We start from the raw sequence: 24,855 nt of genomic DNA on the forward strand, positions 1-24,855 counted from the left end.
CCGGAGCAGCTGAAAAACATGACACCGTGAAGCCGCATGGAGTCAAAACTCAACCATCTCCTACCCCTTTACCCCTTGCTTCTCATATTGCCCGAGCGCACAAGGTGGGCGAGGCGTTCATAATCTCCCCGAGCTCAGACATTCACCCCATGTGTACATCCACTCCATCGGTTGAGACGAGACACGCGAAGTAATGTGCGGTTTCGCTTTCCTTTATCCCCGCATTTCATTTATTTTTTCACTCGCACGCGTCCAAACGTGGTGTTCTCGGATGAATTTGGACACGCAATTTTTTTTTACGGAAAGGCAGCACGCATTTGCTTTTTTAACCTGAGATACGTAGAAAAAACAGCTAAATCAACCGTAAATTGCAAAGGAATTTACGTATAGGCCTAGTTCCACGTTACATTGATGCGTTGGAATTATAAGTAATAGTATAATTTACAAATATGCTAATACATATGTATACAAATATTAAGTAATAGTAACAAATTTGAACTCGCACATTTGTGGATTCCATTTGCTTTTTTTTCAACTTGGGTTACATGAAAAAAAATCAAATCCACTGTGCATTGGAATGGACTTTACATTTAGGCCTGGTTACTCGGTGCATTAATACGTAGTAATTATAAGTAATGGTAGCGGTCGGAAATGGTGGACACCCTTTATAGTAGTAGTTTTTTAAAACGTAACATTTTATAGTAAAATTGAGCTGTATTTACATAGATGTACGGTTTCGCTTTCCTTTGTCCTCGCGTTTGATTTATTTTTTCCTTCGCTCGCGTCCAAACTTGTGTTCTCCTATGAATTTGAACTCGCACTGCTTTGTGGAAAGGAAGCACGCGTTTGCTTTATTCAACTTGGGATGCGTGAGGAAAAAATACAGCCAAATAAAATGTAAACTGCAAAAGACTTTACATTAAGGCCTGGTTATACGGTACATTAAAAGGTGCAATTTAATGTCTATACATGCATATGAAAGCGTGAGTGAGCGCAAAATTATATCCTGTAACCATCCAACCCGTGCGAATGCATGTAGGTACAGAAAATAGAAATTCTTCCAATATGGTAGTTTCCTTCATCAAAGAAAACGAAAGGCATTTATTACGATTCGTTCCCCACCATTAGTGCATTCATAATATACAAATTATTTTGTTTTAGAAATCCCAGTTTAGACGAATGTTAATGGTCAATTTTAACCTCATTCGAAAAAGGCCAGATTGGCGCCCATGCGATGGCACTCCACGAGACGTCACAGGGACACAGATGCTATAAGAGTAGTCAGAAGTTTAACATCGTTTGAGATTACCAATACTTGCATGAGACACAGAGTTCAGAGAAACATCTCTTAATAATCACCTATTAAAATTGCCCATGGTCGGAAAGTTTCCTTCGATTGATGTGGTATTAATAATGCTTATTTAAGCTAAGCCTTACCTGCTAGCATGGTACTCTGCTACCTGCCAGCAGCGTGCATCGTAGCGGCGCTCACAGCCTCGCACCAATAAGGCCTCACACGGGGGCAGCCGGAACCAAAATGACGTCACGCGGGCTTTTCCTAGCATTCTTACTTAGCCTTCGCGTTTTTCCGCGCTAGAAATTTTTCGCTTTTCTTAAATCGCGAAAAATAGATATCGTAATTTAAAAATCTAAAAGCGTGAAATGCGTACTCCAGGAGTGATAGTCTTTCGAATCAGGCAATGAAAAATAATAGAACCACTCCATTTGGTTCAAGCAATCGTATATTTTCCGTTCCGATCTTCCAAAATCGTTACTCGAACTTTTACGGGTTAATTTACCGTGTAACCAGGCACTCTGCAAAACAGCGTCACTTGGTGTACGCCTTCTTTGTATTTTGATGAATATAAAATAAAAATTGCACTTAGATTAATTTTATTCGGTCTTATCAAATACGAGGAATACATGTGTGTGAAGCATTTATCTGTGATACGAATTCTGGCAGTTAAGTTCTTACATATTGATTGAAATGTGGAGAATTCAGGTGTTAATTAATAATTAATTTATTGTGTAGCTACTTAATTGATGGAATAGTGGTCATTTATCTATAAATAAGCCATTCGCTTTTAAAATGTTGTTATTTTTGCATACTGCGCATATATTTATATCAAATGCCAATAACGGTTATTTTTTAGCCGTTATACTGTATGTTTTGTTTTAACTTTCGACTATTTCGTTACTTATGATCGGAGCACTTCGGTTTTTATATCATTCTTCTTAGCTTTTTTAGTACTTTTCAAGTATGCTATTTAGATTGAGATATTATGAGAAAGTTAATAAAGTTAATAATTCTATTAGAGGCGCTTGTTGCCTTCGTCGGGGGAGGAATGGGACGGGCGAAGGAACCCGCCACCTATCTGTGTCGGTCCCATTCAGTTTTTTTGTCGGTCCTTTCCTTCCCTCCTTTGCTCGCGGCTCAGGTACTTCGTGGGCCCGTGCGCCAACTTACGGTATATACACTATAATTATGTGAATAATCCACATGAAAGCTGCATTTTTCCGGGTTCCACCGCGTCGTCGTTGTGATGTAGACAACAGTTTCTCCAGGTGTGTCGAGTCGAGTCGAGTCGAAGTGACAACACTTGACAACACTTCGACCTGAAGAGGTCTGCTGGAATGCAGAAGGAACTGTTGTCTCCAACACAACGACGACGCGGTGGAACCCGGAAAATTCAGCCTTCATTACCATCGCACCGCGGAAGCCTTCGCACCAATCATCCACATGCATGTGAATCACCTAAATGCACATCGCACGGTCATAAAAATATTACGCACACCAACAAAAAAAAGCGTGCACATTCATGAAATGTAAAAACTTGTCCAACGGTTGTTGATTCCTATAGTATATCCAAGCACGGTAGGAGGGATAAAAAAATAAAACCGTGCGGGTGGCTTGGTAGTCGAGTAAGTAGAACGCTTGGTTGCTGATCCAGGGTTCGAATCCCCGGTGAAACCCTCTGAATACCCTTAAACAGGATCCGCCAAGTCCGAGGTGCCCCAGGGTAAAGAACTGGCTCACCTACCTTAATGAGTGAGTTTGGAATTGGTCGGAGTACTGAGATATGAAAAGTAACAGGAACCCACCAGATTTATTCCTGTAGAAGATGCAGCCGTCAATTCAACCACATACGATGGCATCATTTACGGTAAAATGTTATTGCTATTATTATTTTTTTAATAATATTTTCACAGCATTTTTGCTGGTTTTAGGCGAGGTACGGGTATCACCAAGCACTCTTACTCTTTACTTTGTGTTGAAAAATTTTCTGACAATCCGACATGTTTTTAAAATTGCTGCTTTTTGTATTGTAATGAACAAGTTTTTCGGCAGTCCAATAGTTTCAAGTTATAGGTAAGATTTAAGCATGGAAAAGGCGAATGAAACCAACATTAAACTGTAAAAGGAAAGTAAGGTAAGGAAACTGTAAAAGCTCTTTATATATTTTTAAAATTATTTTCTTTAAAAAATATTATTTTCCTTAAAAATATTTACGATTTTAGCTTCTAGGGGGGGGGGCAGCTGCCCCCTCCTGCCCCTCGCTGGGTACGCCCATGGGTAGGTTTGTTTAGAGTATTTAATAAGCATTCTGATATTCTACCCACCCTTCATGTACTTCCCTCTTCAATTCACAATAAGGACTACTCTCTTTCATTCTATTTATAAATCTACTTCGCTTTCAAAATTCTGTACTCTAACATCGTTTTAAACAGTTCCTCCCCGCTCAGTACCTACTCGCTGAATCCATGCCTTCTGTCTCCTTTGTATATCACCTAGAGGGAGGTAAAATATTACCGGAAGTACAATAATCCCACTGACAGATCTTCGGGTGGGTACTACTCGGAAGGGTACAACAGTCAAAGATGGCAGATGATAGTATTGATGGGTTGTACTCATTGCTCTCTGCAAGGCGCGGTCATGAAAACGAATTGAAAATAAAGATGTCACACCATCGCAATCCGAGCAGTGGACGTGGCTTTCCTCTTGACCATACCCTTGCGTATCATCGTGTTCAAATCCATTTTGAAGTGGTCCCTTGCGTAAAAAATGCGTCCACCCTCAGGTTAGAACTCTTGCTATTTTTTCCATCCATTTTTTTCCCTTCTTAAGCCCTATCCAATGCGTGTATAATCTCCATCTCCATTTTTATTTATTTTCGTGGAGGGTAGCGTCGGAGCGGCTGTGTCTCCCAAAGCAAATCGCATCATCCCGGTATCACCAAGGCTCTCTTGCACCCCTCATCCCACCTGTTTTCCTCTCCCTTCTTTCATATACCTTCCCCTACCTCGGTACCCTGCAACCACGCTCTTGGTATACGTACAGAGCAAAGTGCGAGCACTGTCGTATTCCTGGAGAGGGGAAATGGGGGGAGCTGGGAGGTAGTTTGAAAAGGGGGAGGAGGGAGATTTTTTGGGCTTGAAAAGGGGGTGTGTCCCTGATGCCCGCGTTCGGGACGCTGTTGCTACATCGCGCGTTTGAGGAAGTAGGAGAAGGTGCTATAATAGACGGTGGGCTACTGGTTTCGCGCGAGTTGGCAACAGCGCGATCCCTCTGGACCACGCTGCTGGTAGGAGAGAGTTCGGCTGTTGTGAAGGGTGGCGTGGGGAGGAGGCGGACCCTCTTTTCCCGCGTAAGGGAAGCGTTTTCGGATGGTGACTGGCAGGGGGTGTGCAAGGGCAAAGGGAATGGAGGAAAGGTTGGCTTGTGTGGGGTGGAAAGGATATCGACCTGCCTGGTGTAGTGTGGGGATGGGGGTTGCTATGGTCACGTGATTAGGCGGCAGGGTTTGTTAGGGGAGGGGTTTTTCATGGAGTGGGATGGGGAGTTGGAACCCTTGACGCCACGTGTATGCTTGCACCAGCTCCGACGGATTCCCTAGAGTTCCTGCGTAGTATATATAATTTATCACGAATGTTTTCGCGCGGATGTAAAATAGGGTGATAGTGCGAATAGATTGTTTGGGAAGGGGAGAATCAGTGTCAGCCGGTTATACCCGGGAATGTGCCATCCCGGAATCGAATCACGTTTGGATCGTAAGGCCAAGCGCCTACCGTGCGACTGTTCTGCAACTACAGTTGCAAACCAGTTGACTGTGCAACTGTTCTATAACCTCTTGTATTGGAGTTGGGAGGCGCACACGACGCGACTGATTTTTGACAATCTCAAAACAATCTGAAACCAGTCACACACAGCCGTACGACCTTAGCGATGCGTTGCAGTCTCCAGTTGCACGAGACCACGCGGTGTTTTGACAGCCGTGTGGTGTCAATCTCAACACGAGTGATGAAGAACTCAACATGAAACTTTTTGCAGCAGTGGAGAAGCATATATACTATACAACTACAAACTATATAACGTCTTTGGTATTGATAATAGTTTACAGCGTCATCTTCGTCTGATTTTCACATAGTAGCGCATACAGCCAAGCCAGGCCTTAAAAACAACACGTATCGGACTAAATAAACACTCCACTGATTGCACAATAGACGAAACTGATTCACAACCAGCCCTTTGTCAATATACCCAGTGTGTGGAGAGAAGTTTTGTTTCAGTTGCAAACTGGGTGCAGACGCAACTGGTTCCCAACTGTAGTTACAAAATAGAATCTCCGTGTTTGGTGGGCCTAAGATGTTTTTGTTTACGTTTGCTCAGTTGTCGCATTGTGGACGAAGCACGAGACCTGTGTGGAACGCTCGGAGTTGAATGCGTGGCAAATTTACTGATCGATTAACGCCTCCCCCGTCGGAATATTTCTCCCAAAGATGTTATGGTGACATGCCGGAGGGATTTGCGACACAATCATGATGCAGATGGGACTTATTCGTGTAATGTGCCTACAAGCTGCTTCGCAAGGCGTCGGATTGCTGTCCTTTCATCGATTGCTCATCTCGATAATACTCACTCCGAGCCTCCCTGATCTGCATATGGAATTCACATCGTTCTGGTCTGAATACAATGGATATTGTTTTTCACTAGAGGGCCTTTTTTAACGTAATATGTGGAGAACTTCCAACTACCATTGATTCATTGCGTAATATCCCTTAAAGTGTTAACCCTTTACATCCTAGCATTATTTCTGAGAAAATCAAACTGGAAGATTTGTCATTTATAACATATGAAGTCAGTTATAACATCTTCAAGTCAATCACAGCTATCAACAGTAGCTTTATGTTTGGCCATTCCATTTTGCAACATGAAATGAACATTAGGTCATATATAATATGAATATATCTTTGGTAGAGTTGATAATGCACAGTGAAATTTGCAGAAGACGTTTCTTCATGTTGCTTAGAAGTAACAATGGGCTAGAAAGGGTAAATTGTCATCGGGTTTGGCGCAAATTAGTGAGTCAATTATCTTTTCGGTATTATTTTTTTTCACTACGTTTTATGAAAATTCATTTAGAATAGGTCCAGTATGTAGCTTATGTTTAAAAAAGGGTCTTTTATATGATAATGTCAAGCTGCACCACCGTATGCATGCCCGACATATAAATTGAAGGTTTTAGATGCGTATACATTTTCGCTTTGGAAAATTTATCACGTTTTAAAAAAGAATACTGAAAACTGGTTGAAAGGGAAAACCAAATTATTGTCCAAACCAATTATCATTTAAACATACAAAACATAGGGGTAATAACGAGGTTATTATTATAGTTGCATAGAAAATCTTTACAAATATTTAATTAATCCTAAAATAGTATACATAAATATTACAAAATGAGATCCTAGCATTCGAAATGTTCATTATTTCCAAGGGATTGTTGCGTACGCTTCGGTATTCAGTCCTAGGGAATTAAAAAGATGTGCTCATGACTAAGATGTACGAGGAGAATAGGGTAGCATACATGAGGAATTCTACAGATATCATTTCTATAATCAATAATGAGAATGCAACGAACTACATTTCCAGAAGTGATTACTGAAACAGGCTGCAGTGACTTCTATTTATGGAGGATTTTTTTAACCTCGTTGAGAATTGAACGGCATATTCGATAGCAATGGTAACAAAAGGAAGATCACATTTAGATTTTGCAGAATTTGAATTCCGAATAATGAATCAATAAACATGAAATATTTTGGTATAGTGTAACGGACCAATTCAGGTTGGTTAAAAACTTTTATATTAATTAGTACGTAGTTATTTATCCAGTTGCGTGACGCATTGGTTATGTGAATTTTATTGGTTTATGGCTCTCCATTTGGAGGCAAGAAATGCACTAAGGCAAGATGCTGATTGAAAGAATATTAGACGTAAGGAAGTTTTTGTAAATTGTTCACTTGTTGAGAGATTTAGAGCTAAGACAAAAGGTAAACCAGGAATATACGCCCTTGCCTCGATTGAGTCCAGAAAGGTGAAATTTCTCGTGAAAGTGCTGCATCACCTCAGACCCAGATTGCATGAGAATGATTTGGTAGGGCGGGTAATGTTAAGTCGAGAGGAAATACGGTTTCCAAAGGTTGCATGCGAGTAAAATTTAAAATAAAAAAAATTTAAAGCTATGTAATTTGACTGCGAATGAAATTTTCATAATTTATTGTACCCTCTATGACCATTGAATTAATTATTTTATTTACTCGATAGAAGTATAGAATTTAGTGAATAATATATTTCCAAATTTTGATACCATCTCTGAGTTTAATTTTTCTCTTCTCTATAATACATCTCGACAACGTATGCACAAAACAATTATCGTGCCCAAAATTAAGGTGAAAGGATAACGGTTGGAAAAAACTTCCAATGGCTGTAGAAAATCCAATATGTACTAATGAGCATAAATTCAACATTTATTTACGTGAAAATATCAGTTGATGAATTTCACGGTTTCTTAGGAATAAAACGATCTGGATTGATTACAATTGGAAATTGTACCTCCCAATCGCCAATCAAGTATGCCAAAGGAGTACCCTCAATCTCTTAATCTATCATTATTACAGTTAATATACCACATGTAAAACATTACTCATTGAAGGGGTAAATGGCTTTGAAGTAGAAAAAAAAACTATACGACGGTGAAGAGATTGGAAAAGGTGGATGCTCAATGCCTTCTTTAGGTGTTTGTCTTGTGAGAATGATAAATAGAAGAAGGGTGTCAAGAAGTAAACAAGAAGTTAAGCAGCAAACACTGGTTTTAAAGTGTGGCTGAGATTGAGTTGAAATGATCAAAAAATAGTAATACATTCATCGAAGAAAAAACGAGTAAATTTTGTAAAACCTTTGATTAAAAAGCGTCAAATATATGAAGTAATGGTAGGAGTTTGTGCACGGTGATTCAACTCGAAGGTTGTTTTGGATACGCGAGGGAACAGGGTGCGTTCCGAAAGTAATGCAATTTAATATCCAGCGCCGCTCCTATTTTTTGCAGTGGGACATAACCACTTAGAGTAGATGGGGTCAACTCTAAGATTTACCACGTCTCAGTTGTATCCAAGCTGTGGAAGCGATGGAACGTCAGTTATTGTAAACCTCTGCGACCATGGAGTCGACAATCGAGCAAAGTTTAAGTTTAATGCTAAACTGAAAAAACCTCTTCAGGAGTAAAACAAAATGATTCGTAAGGCTTACTGGGACTCTGCCCTGCCCAACTCACAAGTTTTGAGATTGTTAAAGGCCTTTAACCCATTCTAACCCAGAGCTGCTACCGGGAGAAATCAAATTTCATGATTTTTCATTTTGAAAACTTGAAAATTTTGCACTCAACCATAATTATCGTGGCAGATAAATATTTCGTCATTTAACTTTACACCACAAAATAATACGTAGTTTAGATATTTCCTAAATGGAGCTGAAAATTTTTATATTTTTGGTGTTGCTTAGAAGTAACATTGGGCTATAATGGGTAGTAGTAAAGTCAAATGGCAAGAATGACCAAATCAAAAGTGAAATAATTGTTCATTGTCATTTTAGACAGCAAAATAGTTGTCTATAAGGAATTTGTTTCTCCAGGACAGACTGTTAATTCTGCCTATTGCATGTACGTCCTGGAGAGACTCCGAAAAAGGGTCATCTGGACGAAAAAAGACGTCTTCGCTGCCTGGCAAATCCATCTTGGTAAAGTGCCTTGCCACAAAGCTCTACGGGTCCGTGAATTCCTGGATAAGCATATAGTCCCTCATAGTCCTGAAGTCGCCTCGGGCAGACATCTTCCTGTTATCACAAATTAAGGCAGCCCTGAAATGAACAGATTTTTACATCCTTAGAAGAGAGACAATTAGTTCTGACGAGGACCTTGTGAGAGGTTCTTGAAAAGGCCTTACTATGCGCGTACCGGTCATAGCAGATTCGCTGGAAAATTAATAGAAGCCCTTTGAAGAATTTAAAGTGATTGTGCAAATATATTCAATAAATATCTTTTTATAAAAATAATTGCATTACATTCTGAACGCACCCTGTAGATTTTATTCACAAGCGTTTTAATTCCACACATATAGGGCAAAGGGCCATTACCATTTCCTGAGGTATATTGCACATCGAGGATTTTGCTATGGGATGTCTGAAGGCTTCAACCGGAATTTGAATCCGGGACCCTTCGACCATCAGCCATGGCTACCGCGCTCTTCTCTGACAACTGTTATGTCTAAAAATATTTACGTAATGTTTAATAAGCTGCACTACGGCTAAGGTAATTTTTGAATCTCCAGAAAAATGTAAAATAATGATCAAAAGTTTAACGGAAAAACAGTATAGATTAGCTAAAGTACGCCGTGATTTGTTTGATTAGGTTGAAAAATTGAAGGTTTTTATGATTTTAAAATTTTTCACCTGAGAATATCTAAGATTTAGAACAAGATTTAGCACTCAAAGAGTCCAATGCATTTAACCTTTCCGCATCCGTTCCTGCTCATATGCTTGTATCTACTCAGCGTCATTGTGCTACCAGTGCGACATATGACGATGAATGCATTTTTTTTAAAGCTGTATTTTTGCATCGCAAAGGCGATTTAATTTTAAATAAAATAATATGTACAATGGATTGATTTTTAATTATCTTGAAAACGTCTATGTATTTGAAATAAAAAGTAACTAAACCGAAGGAGTTCATGAATCTGCAATACGCATAGGTTGTAGTTTTGAATGCCCAACTGATCTAATATGTTGGTTGCTAAATGGAAAACTTTATATCGAATAAATTGACGGTATTCTTTATATTTTTCACCGTTTATTGAAAGTTGTTGTGGGAAGTTACTCTGTATAACATCAATTTTTATAATGAGCCAGAATGTATGAGAGAAAAATTAGTTATTCCAAAAATTGGTGCACAATTAGGTAACGCATCATCATTAAACATAATAAATGGCCGAATGCTATCGCATATATATTTATAATAAACATTCCCAGCTATTCTTGTGTATAATGGACACTCGTTTGCCTCTTTTACCGTATTGCGTGAATCAAATGATAATTCATGAAAATTTTGCGAAAAAAAGGTGTAACGCGCACAATATGCTTGAAAATTTAGGAAGGTCCCACCAGTTTGTGACAAAACAGGTCCATTGTAAATATAAAGCTGCCGAGGAAGGATAGGAGAAGGATGGAGGCGATCAATGTAAATGTAAAAAAAATGGTCATGAGCAAAACCGGAGCAGAAGTGGATAGTTTGCAGGCACGTAATAGAAGGGAAAGGAACATCAGGGAGTAGGTTAAGAAGAGAGAAAATGAAGAGTAAACTTCGGAAATGATTTGGCGACCAAATATTATTAATTTCCTTACTTACTTTTTCGTTTTTTTGCATGAGATCAATCGCAATTTTAGCAATTAAAAAGTTATTTGCTAAGGCATATTGAAAGAAAGACGTTTGAAACATATATGTTGAAATGAGTAACTTTTGGCCTTGAAATTGATACTTTATGAGTTCTTCCTCTGGTAAAATGTATTACTACACATTTGTAAAACGTTATACTACGGGAAAGGACCATAAAGCAACCTTTTTTTCTTCGAGAAAAACAAATTCAGGCATTGAATTAAATCTATTCTCACATATTCAGGAAAAAAATGGGTTTGGAATATGATTCAAGCGATCAAAGAAGGAAAGAAGGATGAAAGAGAAAAGTAAATTAATGCAAATAATATGATGTGAAAGAGGAGCGAATCCGGAGAGGAATTATACGTTGCTATCCATGGAAGAGATGCGGGTATTGACATGAGTAGTGATAAGGAAGTAGGTGGTGAAGAGGTTTAAAGATGGGTGAATAATTTTAAAAGGTAGTTTAGAGATCAGACGTGCTGGTATTTTTTCCCAATTTTATTTTTCTTACTTTTGTGAAGTATATTGAAATTTTACCAATAAAAATAATAGTTCGGACAATAGTTACAACATTATCGTCACTGGTCAATAATCCTGGTTTGACGCAGCTCTCCACTCAATTCTCCCATCAGATAATTTTTCAAACCTATGTATTTCCTCTCTTTTGCATCCTTCTTAAACTATAAATTGAATGGATGAGGCAGATACTTTGTGGAGAAATGAGATATGAAGTGAAACACCTTGCATTTTCCACATAAAAATTTATTTAACTACAGTCGACATGTATCGCTTCAGTGCAGCATTATCAAGACTAAACCAAGAAATTAACCATACCAGTATAAATACAAAATTACACACTAGCAAACAAATGAGATGGTGGGGTGGAAAGAGGGAGGGCTGGGAATTTTAAACAGACCAACGGTCAGTTTGAAATTTTTAGTCTTGATAATACTGCAGTGCAGCGAAACATGTCGACATGTCGAAACATATCATGTAGTTTAATTATGTTTTATGTGGAAAGTGCAAAGTGTTTCACTTCATATCTCCTTCTTTACCTGTTCCATACATTTCATTCGAGGTCTTCCTTTTCAGTCCTTGCCATCTAGTTGTCCCTCGACGACTGTCTTCATCGGGCAGTCATATCTCAAGATATTGCCTGTTGCACTTGAAGTTGTTCCGTCTTCTTGTCATGGTTTTTACGATCCTTATCGTCTCTCTCACTCTGTATACTTAGATACAAACATAAAAAATACTGATAAACTTTTAAAACGCGATTTGTTGAATTTAGCAACTTATTACCAAGTGAAATTCCAAGCGTAAATTTTAAAACATTCCCACAGCCTTATTTTAAGAAAAAGCTTTGGAATGAAATTTAAGCGATCGAAGAAGGAAATGCGGAGAGAAAAATAAACAAGAGAACGCAAAAAAAACGTGGTGTACAATAAGAGCGAAGCGAATAAGGAGAAGTAACAGGCGGTTTTCATGCACGGTAGGGTGACTGTGGGAGGTATTTGGAAGATTGGGGATAGGCAAGAATTGGGGAGAGTAGGTGATGAAGTGGGAATGATAGGATTAGTGGAGCAGAGCAGTAGCGATACGGAAGTAGGTGGCGAAGAGGGTGTGTAAACATGAGAGGTATTTTTGGGATCAGAATTGCTGCTATTGTTCCACTATTTTATTTTTCGTATTCATGTGAAGTGCATTGAAATTGTAAAAAAAAAGATAATGACTAGATGCTGAGGAACTATTTAAATGTAATCTGTTGAATTTAGCATCTTTATTTCAAATCGGCGACGAAATCAAATTCCAAGCGTGAATTTAAAAGCATTCCCACCGCCTTATTTAAAATAAAACCTCCGGAATAAAATTTAATCGATCGAAGAGGGAAATGTGAAGAGAGAAATAAAGAAAGGAACGCAAAAAAGTGGTGTAGGTACAATGAGAGCTAAGCGAATAAGGAGAGGTAGTCGGCTTTCATGCACGGTAGGGTGGGGGAGGGAGGTATTTGGAAGAGTAGGGATAGGGCAGTAGGGAGAGTAAGGTGATGATGTGGGAACGAAGGGGGTGAGTGCAAAGCACGGGTGCGGCACATAGAAGGGGGGTGCAGAGCGCGGGAGGGTTGCGCCGTACACTCCACCCAACCGCTCTCCCTACAACCCTCTCTTCCCCCCCCCCCCCCCCCGCGGCAACCGAACCCCCGAAGCGACCGTCGAATCCCCCTACCCTATCCGACCTCCTCCTCACTCCTAAAAGGACTTCGCTCGCGGTCTGCAGCGTTCACGGAGAGCGACTCTTTTTCACCCGGGGGGAAGTTTTCAGAGGACGTCGGCAGAGGAAGGAGGCAGTTCACGGTGAGAGACGCCTTCGCGGGGGCGGTACAACAGGTGAAAAGCCACCGCCTCCGCCCGGGAGCGGATGTATGTGTGTACACACAAAAAAAAACTTTCCCTCGACAGTGGTGTTATGGCGTGTGTGGTGCGTCAATGACCTTCGGAAGGTTCCTGGAAAGTTAGGTGTTGTGCATTACCAGATACCAAAAGGTGGAGAACTCGTAGTCCACCTTGACTGTCCTGAGTGGATTAAGTTTAGCTCTCTAACATTAACTTATCTGACGTAATCTCGCAGATACACGCTTCTGGTTTACGTAGGTACTGCGTAACACCAGAGACCGCGGTGGAGAATTCGTCGTACGTATGTACCTGGAAGTTGGAAGTTTGGTACTTTACCACTAACCCAAGTAGTGATCACGCAGATCCACGATTCTGGTTTATGTAGGTGCTGTGTAATACTAAAGACCAAAGTGAAGAATCTGTAGTACGCCCGGACTTGTAAGTTTGAAGTGTGGTACTATACCATTAACCCAAGCAGAGATCTTGCAAAACCACGCTTCTGAGATCTTCTTGGTGGTGAAAGTGTGGATTACTTCTGGAGACCAAAGTGGAAGACTCGGAAGGTTCTGAATTCCTCTGGAGATAACATTTTCCGTATTGCAAGGACCGCGGGAGAAGGACTTGTTGTGCATCTGAGCTAGTTTAGACGTATTAAGTTGTGCATTACGAGAAAAGCTAGTGTATAATTTATAGATTTCAGCGTTGGAAGTCTCACCAGTGGAATGAATTGTTGATTATTACCAGAAGCTTTGGAAAGGGGCTCATAGTAAGTCTGAAATCTCCTGAGTTGTGCCAAACCAAAGTTCCAAGAGGAGATCTCTTACGCACGCGGGACTGAAATCTTCTGCAAGTACAGTTTCGCGCCAGAAATCCAAGGGAGGGAACGTGAATATTTCTCTGCGTATCTCCCGTGGATGGAATTTGTTGCATTACTTTGGAGAACCGAAAGGAGAGCTGAATATATCGAATCGTCTTGAAGTCTCCTGGCTTCTGCAGTCGGCTGTTGAGCCACACCGTGAGTATGTAGCTTAAATCGGTATCACACATTAGGGGGGCTCTGCCCCCCAATATGTCTTCGGCCTTTTCTGGTCACTTCTCAGTTCTAACAATTTTTTTCTGCCGTTTGTTCCTTAAAGATCGTTTTTTCGGTATATCTAACCAAATTAAAGTGTATCCTAGGAATACCAAACAGTTCTTGACTTCCAGACTTCTGGCTACACTAGCACAACTTTCGCTGAGTATAACTGAAAAAAATAGGCATGGTGGAAAAACGGGATCCGCACTCATCGACTAATGTTCATTTTACATATTTGTAGTAGCAATATTAATAGGCTTCATAGTATTGTTTGGCGTTGTGGACAAATGTCTGCCACAATGAATTTGGTGCCATTAACAACCTTCTCCGCGAAGTTCACATTCCTCATTACCATCAATTTTTGACCTTCAAATACCACCAGAAAGAAGAGGCATAGAGGCAGTTGGCAATGCCTTAATTTGATAGAAAATTTAGTGTTTGAACAATTTTTCCTAGAGTTTCAGACGATTTTTGAGGGGGTTGAATCTATGGTTTTTCATTTTATTTCGTCTCTTTCACCGCAAACATTAGTATGGACCAGTCAGTCGGTCAATGGTCGGAAGTGGGTTTTATATTATACCTTAAAGAGAGCCCACCTGGCAACCGAGCAGGTCTTTTTTGCCGTCACTCACCCCCTCCATTGGACTTCCTTCCTCTCCCTCTCTGCCATGCCTCCTGTTTTGTTTGGGTTTGTTTGATCGCGCGGTGTGTAACCCGGTAGTTTAGACGCGCGTTGCACCCTCCCTCTTCCCACAAGGGGTGGCTAAAGAGCGTTCTCCTCTCTTGGGGTTGCGTCGGTGGCCAAGTGGCGCGTGCATGTTTGACGGCAGGTGACGATAAGATGAATCGCCGCCAAAAAATTTTGCTGTTCACCGCCTCGGCATGTCAACAAACAGACGAGCGGTTTGCTTTTTAAATCCCACAGATTCCATCGACATTGGATTCACGTTACTTCAGTTACCCTTATGTAATTTTCTTGATAGCTCCTGAATAGTAAATAGAGACCAAAAGAAAAAATTTAGCTTGGATACGCCGTAATTTGATACTATAATTATTTTCTTTACCACTACTCCAGGTGTCATCAAAGCCTATTTGACATTATGATACCTGATGTTATTTAATCGTCACGTTTGTGTACATTTCAAAATGCTAAATTCACCATCCTAGTATCGTGAAAGTAATAAGGAATCCCAATGAATTCCTCATACGCTATAATACGCCAGAATGGCGGAATTGATTCTCGTTTTAGAGTTACGCCTTCATAAATATTACTGAAATACTACGCAAACACAATCGACTGCGATGGAATGTGAAGTGACTTTGGAGGAATCTTCATAGAATATTTCGCGTTAGTTTGTGTAAATACCGGGACAATAGCAGTAAAATAACAGTGAACAGAGGTAAAATTTGCAGACGGCCAAGAATTAAGAAATATTAAAGGTTATTCGATATAATCAACGATAAACTCTTTCGTATTCCGTCAGGGAAATATTTTCTCCACCATTTGCAACTTTAAACATTGAAGACGGTTTTTTATTTGCGAAAGCTCCAGAGTTTCATCAAATACACGTGTAAGTTTTCCTTCATTTTGAAAGTGTAAATGTGATATAGCTTGTAAAAAATGTCAACGTGACATTCACGTACATTTTTTGAGGGACCTTTGGAATCTTCGACTTTTGTAGCACCGATGTGTTACGTTGTATCTAGAAACTGCCTGTTGTAATAATATTCTCTCGCAAGTAATCCCACAAATTTTCGGCTCTATCCGATGGGAAAAAGTAATGAAGACTGAATATTGGTTGAGTATTACTCAGTTAACTGTATTAAAGTTAAGTATTTCAACTCTTTCGCATGACGCCGGTGAAATATTCTCTCATGGCAATTATAATTAAACCTGCACGAAGGTTATGCCTTCTTATTAAACGAGAAACACCTAGGTATGCAGGTGTGGAAGTATTTTCTTGTCCATCTGCAAATTTTACCTCTGTAGACTGTAATTTCGCTGTCAATGTTCGTTCGTGTAACAGCGCGGAATTTTCTGCGTAGGCTGCACCAGTCTTTCCAGATTCCATCGCCGCCGATATTGGTTGCGTGGTATTTCAGTAATATTAATGAAGGCGTTCCTAAGTATTAGACAAGAATCACCTCTTCAATTAAAGCTTAATATATCGTATGAGAAATTTCGGGATTCCGTATTCCTCATTTCATCGGGATTCCGTATTTCATTCCAGACACTATTATGGTGATTTCGTCTCTTTGAACGTAAAAAAAACCCTGAAGGTATTCAATTACATCAGTAACCGTAATTTTGAGTAGGCATTGACGATACCTGGCGTAGTGGTATTATGTAATCAACTAACGGCTTATTCCAGGTTAAATTAATCTTTTAGCTACTATTTACTATCCAAAAGGTATCAAGGTAACTACTTAAGACCTTAGAATAAGCTTTTTTTTATATTTTCGTACAATTTAATTCTTACGGAAATTTGTTCGCTCTGTTTTGTGACGCTTATCAAAATTATCTAGAGGTCAGCCAAAATCTTTCTTTCTAGCTAATGGACAATTGGTACACCGATGGAAAATTTTTCCATGGATGACAATTTGGTCATAATTACCGCTGTCAGTTATTATTGTCGTTGTGGTTTCAGGAAAAGTTAAACTAAGCCAAGTCCGAGTTTATTGTTGCTCTCATGTTTCAGGTACCTCTGTGCATTATTACCATAATTGTAATTTAAGAGAAACATGCATTTGTACGGGGGTTGGTAAACAAAGTAAACTACTAGTTACAGCAGTTAAGCATGAAAGCCGTTTTAACATTTTTCGGTATTCGTAACCGCAGTCCTGCCATAAAATTGGATTTATTTTCACGTTCTTGAATCGTATTCCTCTCTCTGTCTTCATTCATTTGTAATTGAAGGGTATGCACATCTAAAAAAACGTGACTTCCAACAACTTGGCATAACGAAAAATTATATTTGAGCTTAAATAAGGCTGATGAAATTAATAATTTGGTGACTTAATTATTACACTGACAGTTAAGGATTATATTTAGTTAGACGAAGTTAATTTTATTTATTTTATTCTTAATTTAGAAGTTTATTCAGACAGCTTCTGTCTTCTTATCATCTACTCCATTCATCTGTTCATACATGGCTTCAATTTCCGATGAAGAACTTGAACATATATTTGCTACCTACACCCATAAGATCATTACTAAATCAGATGTTAATGGAAGCATTAACAGAGTACACAAAAGGTAGAGTTGAAATTATGTTTGAAAATGGTAGGGATTTAACTTGTGTTAAAAGAATGCATTCGACTAGTATTGGATTAATGCATTCTATTATCCAATTTAATTCGTCCATTCCTGACGGTAATAGACGTGATTTTCAATTTGCGTCTATGGTGATCTCAGTGAAAATGAGGTATTATTTTCTCCCACTGTTGCTGTCTTGGGGTTAAAGGTCACTGCTCGGCTAAAAGTCTCAAGCAAAATAAACCGCGCTGTGACTAAAATATTCCACAATTCCACATCGTGAGTCCAATTTTTACTGTTATACCTCTTGGGAAAAAGAAAATTCTCGCCTCTCCTTCGCGTGTTCCTTATCTACCTCGACAAATTCCGAGAGAAAAATCGTTAACGTTTAAGGAGCACATAGTCGTTTCTCCATTCGCTTGCTTTCCTTGCGTGGTAGCCGTCTCCTCCTACGGAAATCAATGCTGTTACCATGCCCGTGGCTTAAATTTAATACAAAGAGACGGAAGCGATATTTTTTTTGCTCGAAAAATTGTTTTAGTGTGTTTTTGTACCTGCCTTGAATCCCTAGGTCAAGGGGACTGCATAGAGGGGGTCCAATTACATCTCATAGAAGGCAGATTTTCGTTGCCCTGTCGGTCGTATTTTAATCAATTTTCAAAAATGTCCACGGCGCTGTGATGAGTGCAATGCAATCCACTTTTTTCCAATAATTTTTACTATGTTTGTCATAGCATTTAATAGTAATGAAATACGTAATGAAATATGTAATAAAATAGAATGGAATAGCATTGAAAAGTAATGAATAGATCATTGTATCATGTGTATAAACTTTGGTTAATACCTTGTATGTTGTTGGGCACGATATGGTGGAAGTTCTTAATATTATTAAAATAAGACATTGCAATATTTCCACTGAGTTCTATTACTACACAACGCGTTTCGTCGTTACAAACGACATTACATGATAATGTCGTTTGTGTCGTCACACTTGATAATGTCGTTTGTAGCGACGAATCGCGTTGCGTAGTAAAAAAAACTCAGTGGAAATATTGCAATGTCTTATTTTTATGATATTTGGCTAATACCCCTAATTAGACCTTATTTCGGCCTCGGTGGCGGCGGATATGAGTCCTCGCCTACCATCGCGGGTCAAGTCGAAGGTCGCGGGTTCGAGTCCCGCCTGGATAGGTTTCCCCTTCCAGAACATGGGTGTGTGTGATCGCCTATTGTTGATTGTTTTAACTCCCGACGTAAAGGCCTCATTGCGCTCTTTTCGGGGGTTGAAACAACTAAATAATGAATAAATTTCCCCGTGGAACTCGGATCACTTTGTCCGTCAGCGACGCGAGTGGCAACTTTAGTAAACTCATTTAAATGCACCTTGGATGACAACACATTTAGAGGCCGACTTGAGGTTCCTCTTTTGTTGTATCCGCGCCCCAGGTAATCCATTTTTCCGTCAATATGTGATAATAACCAACGAGAGGAGGTTAAATCATAACTATTTCTGCTAATATTACTGCATTATTCTCGTAGTAGTCATTCTGCGTTGAGAAACTGCACGTTAACTTTGTTTACCTCAAACGCTTTGAACGTTACATCCTGGAATTTTATAATATTTAAAAACTGAGGAAAATATTAGCAAGAACCTTTGTTTTCATAAATTTCGATTGTTTAGTGAAAAATAAATAAATTTATTGATGGTAATGAATGGTATCAAAACCTTTTATGTAACTAAATAAAATAGACTGCCCAAGTACCCAATCAGCTATAATGTTTGAATACGTTGATGACATTGTTGCTAAAATATGCAATAGGTGCACACAGATTGTGGAAAATTGATTGCGTTTAAATAATGTTTTTTAAGCTTTATGAACCTAGAAGTTGTGCCATTTTTATTAGACTATCCTTATTTGACTTCTATTAAACCTTTTATTAGCTACTAATTCCAAAAAAGGGTGTGAAGGTGCATGCGCGTTGCTTTCATTACAACTCTTACCGTAAAACGAAGTTAATGAGAGTGGTTTGTCACAACGACTTTTATAATCTAGTTATAATAAAAACTTTTCAATGTTTAGGGCTGCGTAGCCATCGCAACCTATGTAAAATTTTGATTTACGAACGCGATTTCGAGAAAACATGACTTGAGCATTTTTCGACTGCTATTCGATGAAATAATGGGAGAAGAAATAATTTTTAAATTAATATTCATGAAAATGATTTTCACTAATTTTCTCGGATTAGTCTTCCCAAAATTTGCCTCGCGTAGCCATATATCGTGCAGGGTTCTCACGAGTTTTCCATAAGATCCTTAGCACTTTATACATAAATCCAATCTTTTATCATATTGAAGGAAATTCCATGCGTTAAATTAATGATTCTTAAGCTTTTTGAAGTAACCGTCGCGCCATTTTTTGTAACTATCCTTATTTGAGTTCGATTAAATCTATAATAAGTTAATAACTCCAAAGAAAGTCTTGGAACGTGCCTACGTGCTGATTTCATTAAAATAAAAAAATCCCAGGGCGTACCCAGGATCAAAACTGGGGGGGGGGCAAGCTACAATTGTTATTGAGCAAGTTGTAGGTAAGATTTAAGCATGGAGAAGGTGAATTAAATCAACATTTTAAGGAAACTATAACCGCTCTTAATTAGTTTTTAAAATTATTTGCTTGAAAAAAATATTAGTTTCCTTAAAGAAATTTGCGATTTTTGCTTCTAGGAGTGGGGGGCAGCTGCCCCCTCCTGCTCCTCGCTGGGTACGCCCATGTCCTGAAGGGGAAAATGTGTTCAAGGCTCTCCTTAATTTTACACTTTCTTTTTTCTTTCCCTCAAGTGTATCCATCTATTGATATCTCCAAGAGCATCTAAAAGCGGAAGTCTTCTCGTCATCACGTTTCGCGCTGGTGGCGAAATTTTATAGTCAGCCTGGGAGCGTCGCCTTGCTCACCTGATCCAGTTCACCACCTCCTTACTACCCCAATTCTTCCATAGAGCAGCCTCTCCCCTATCTAACGGTGGCCTACGGCGCGCAATTCAAAATAATAGTCACAACAAGACAACGAGGTCGGGCAAGGCTCCGTTAAGCCCTTGCACTTTATACATAAATCCAATCTTTTATCATACTGAAGGAAATTCCATGCGTTAAATTAATGATTCTTAAGCTTTTTGAGATAACCGTCGCGCCATTTTTTGTAACTATCCTTATTTCAGTTCGATTAAATCTATAATAAGTTGTTAACTCCAAAGAAAGTGTTGGAACGTGCCTACGTGCTGATTTCATTAAAATAAAAAAAACAAATGGTTCAAATAAAAAATATATAGGGGATCCCGGGGCAGGATGGGGTTTCAAGTTTAAAAACATTAAAAAAAAGCACAGAACGGTGAAAACAAAATACCTCACACTTTTAATAGATCTTTTTTAACTATTGAACACAAAAATACATTGGAAAAAATATTAACTATATATTATTTTCCCAAAATCAAAAAATTATGTCATTTGCCCCGTTCTGCCCCAGGTGGAATGGATTAGTGCGAAAATGAATTACAAATCAAATTAAATACGTTATACAAAACAAAAATCAACTTCTATGTTCTTGTATTTTAACTTGAATGAATTTTTAGGTGCACTACATTTTTTCTTAGTCTCTTTTGAAGCCAAATCATAACATTCAGTCACAAGTACGGAATCATCTGCTTCGCTCTCCACCCCTGCACACGAGTTCAGAGCCAATTTCTTACAAATGGACAAGTGACTCAGCCTTCAACTGATTTCTAATATAAATCGCTGCAGTGTAAACATAGAGTTGTCTCCTCCCATCCCATCATCCTTTTTTCCATTTTTTCTCACCTAAACGTTCCGCCCCACCCGTTCTGCCCCAAGAACATGTTTACGCTTACCTAGGACCTGACGCACGAAAATAACGTTTAGAAAGACGTACAATTATGAGAAACTAACGATAAGTAGACGTACTTCTAACACACACCAAGAATTACTGTTATTTAAATGTTTACATATGACCAGAGAGGATAATGACTCCATATGACTTACCATTGATACAAAATCTTCCGAAGTTAGAAAACAACATTTGAAATTCATACAACTCACAGTTTTTATTTATTTCCATACCACCAATAACAGCTCTAAACGACCTTTTACATCAGGGTTGTTGAAATGCTAACAGTTTAACGTACACAAACAGCCATGCCCTGGATAGGGGTAACTTACCCAGGCGGGACTCGAACCCGCGACCTCCTGTTCAGCAGGCGAGGTCTTTACCCTGCAGCCTTCGAGCTAAACCATCATCCCTTCAGAAGGTGAACAATAACAGGTTAATCTATTTCTAGTACTCTCTGATAGGTGACAGCACATGCTAGTCGCACAAAAACCCAAACTCCATTCTGTCCCGTACCCCGTTCTACCCCGTGTTCCCCTAGTTAAAAAATTTTACTCAAATAAAATGTAAAATTACTTCATCTTATTATCCAACCTTCCATGAAATCAGCCTTTCATGGGGTGAAATTCGGCCTCCTCTATGCAATCCCCTGGTCCTGGCCCACTCGAGAACCGGAGGAACAAATGAAGTCTAGCGCTCGCCTCCCGATCTCACGACGCACGGTTGGCAGCATAAGGGTTGACAAACGCATATGGTAGAGTGAGCATCTCACACGAAGACGTCTTCTCCCCGTGTCTTCCTCGGGGAATGGAACCGGTTCAGAATGCGTAACTCTATATGACTCCGCCCGAGGGCACGGCTCACCGATTCCGCATGCATACACTACCTCACCTCCGGTCATCTAGTTCCATCGGTCTTCTTTCCACGCAAGCTTACTCCCTTTATAGGTACGTTCGCATTCTCTTACGAGTGCACTTTGAAGTATCTACGTACAAAATTTACGTCTACGTCTTACGCTGCGAGCCACCTCAAGGGTGTGTTTGCAGGGTGGAAATTAATTGCACGATGCGGGAGGTTAAATTGTCTTGCATTTATGGAAAGCATGAGAATTAGAAGGCAACCCGGCGTAGCTCGGGAAAGATAGTACTCAGATTAATGGGAAACTTGGAATTTGGAATACGTGGTCATATAGCAGGATATTTAGGGATAGGATGTATGACGATAGCATACATACAGTCTTCCTACCTATCTACATTCACATTCTCTTGAAAATGCACTTACATACTTAATATACATCTATATATTACCCTACGAACCACCTCCGGGTATGGGAATACGTTTTTCCCCCGAACGGTAAAAGACTTTAATAAATGCTGGGCGTAATTTCGTTGGAGATTTTCCTTTCTATATGTCAAAGGCTGGTGTCCGAACAACCCTCGCCAGACGCCTACAGATGTGGCTTTCGGTAGAGTGTGAAGATTTACATGTGGGGTGTTTGGCAGGGGATCACCAATCACCATCATGCAACATACTAGAGGATCCCTACGTTCACACCACGTGGCCATAAAAATATTATGCATTATAAAAAAATACGTGTACAATTCATGGATAGGCAAAACTTTCCATCGGTTAGTAATTCACATAGTAAATCCATGAATATTAGATCATTGGAAAAAGAAAAACACGATAAAATACGTCATAAGCCATCTTACATCATTGCCATGTTTCACGAAAAGGTCGCGTTCAGACTTCGCAGTGTGAAAGAAGATGATATTTTAAAAGATAAGTGTTTTTGCCCAAGCATCGAGCTCAGTTTTCGAGATATTATAGGTGGAACTCCGTTGTAGAAAGCCTGTATTGTGTAACCCGAGATACAACAATATCGTATAATGTAATGGCAATGTAGCCCCATTCACATCTACGGAGGCTCTGCTACTCCAGAGCTAGGCTCGAAAGAGAGCGCGGAAGATTCGTGATGGCACTCTCTTGTTAGCAGACTTGTGGCGCGATGCAATAGGACACCAACCTATTTGAGAAAACTAAAAATATTGAATTCGTTCAAGCCCTTTCTTTTACCGGGAAAAAAAAGCTTATTCTATATAAATCTTATTACGCATCCGTTCGACAGAATACCTTTCTTGTTTTCGCTCTTTATTCTTTCGCAGATGTGGGAGATTAGATGCACGCCTCGGGACATTTGATCGGCTTGCAGGAACGAAAATCATGAGAATTAGTGTTAACGCAGTTTTAAATGTTTTGATTCATTGATTATATAACTGCGATGTAGTTCAGTGGTGTCATGGTGTTTCAATGGTTAACACAAGACATAATAGTAATTGAACACTTTTATCAATTTTGTTCCCACGAAATTTCTAATATTTAAATTAAATAATCATTAAATTTAATAATAAATAAATTTAAATAATTAAATGTAAATGATTTGAAAAAAAAGAAGAGGCAGTAATATTTCACTTCTAAAAAAGTTACGGAAAGTGCGTTCCGGCACTGTTAATTTTGCCATGATGTCACTGATGTGGTCTAACTGGAATCCATATGGATAAGACGGGACAATTTCGTTGGCTACATCGTGCGGCATGCTGCCCTAACGAAAACAATTGCCTTCCTCTCAAACTTCCTTCTATTTTCAAACCATCTCAATATGCATACTGTGGGAAGTATTATTATACAGCGAATAAAAAAGCCGATAAAATATAAAAGCCAAAAAATAATAATAAAGTAGAGTGACATGGTTTCAGAAATTTGACTGCCTGACTTCTCCCTGGCATTTATTTACGTTCTAAATTGCTCGGGGGAAGAATTTAAATCCTCTACACAAGTTAGGCATTATTTCGTTCCCATTTTATCGTTTTTTCCGAACCTCGAAATACAGACTGGCACTGAAACGATATTCTCTGCGTCTCTCTGGAAGATATATTTCCTTAATTGCTGTCAGTCTAGCCGATTTTCCGAGTCTCTAGCGGTCCTAATGTAATTGAAGTAAACGTCCTCAAATATCTCTGTTCACTCGTAGGAGTTTTTAATGAATCGCTACGTTTTTTAGTCATCATCATGTATATGTATTAATAATCCGGATTCGAAATGACAGAATGGTCTTTTTCTGTCATTTCGTATATGCTCTATTTTGGAAAAACAGACTACTAAGTAGAGACTTTTAAACTAATTTTAACACTTTTAATAATCGAAAAAAGTTAATTTGTCAAAGAAATCTTTTGTAAATTTGTGATTTTTCAATATTTTTTCTTTTATGAAGCAAAGTAACTGGATTTTTATATTTCGGGGGGGGGGGTTTATATTTCCCGGACCCCCTGGGTCCCCCCTCGTTACGCCACTGTTTCCATCCTTACCATCCTCTTGTCCCTCGACGATTACCTTAATTAAGACATCATGCCTCAAGATAAAGCCGAATATGCTATTCCGTCTTCTTGTTAACGTTTTCACGAGGCTTGTCTTCCCT

The 24,855-nt window shown here is 39.2% G+C and overlaps 1 protein-coding gene across 1 annotated transcript in view; it reads left to right on the top strand.

Annotated features, from left to right (window-relative positions):
• Positions 1-13,066: 13,066 nt before the first annotated feature.
• The window catches only part of LOC124162480, a 401,724-nt gene continuing 389,935 nt past the window's right edge, over positions 13,067-24,855 (top strand). The window contains exon 1 of the mRNA XM_046539032.1: positions 13,067-14,165. The gene's annotated coding sequence lies outside the window, so the exon portion shown is untranslated. The remainder of the gene's footprint in view (positions 14,166-24,855) is intronic.

This window comes from Ischnura elegans, chromosome 7 (genome assembly GCF_921293095.1).
Source record: "Ischnura elegans chromosome 7, ioIscEleg1.1, whole genome shotgun sequence".
Lineage (NCBI taxonomy): Eukaryota > Metazoa > Arthropoda > Insecta > Odonata > Coenagrionidae > Ischnura > Ischnura elegans.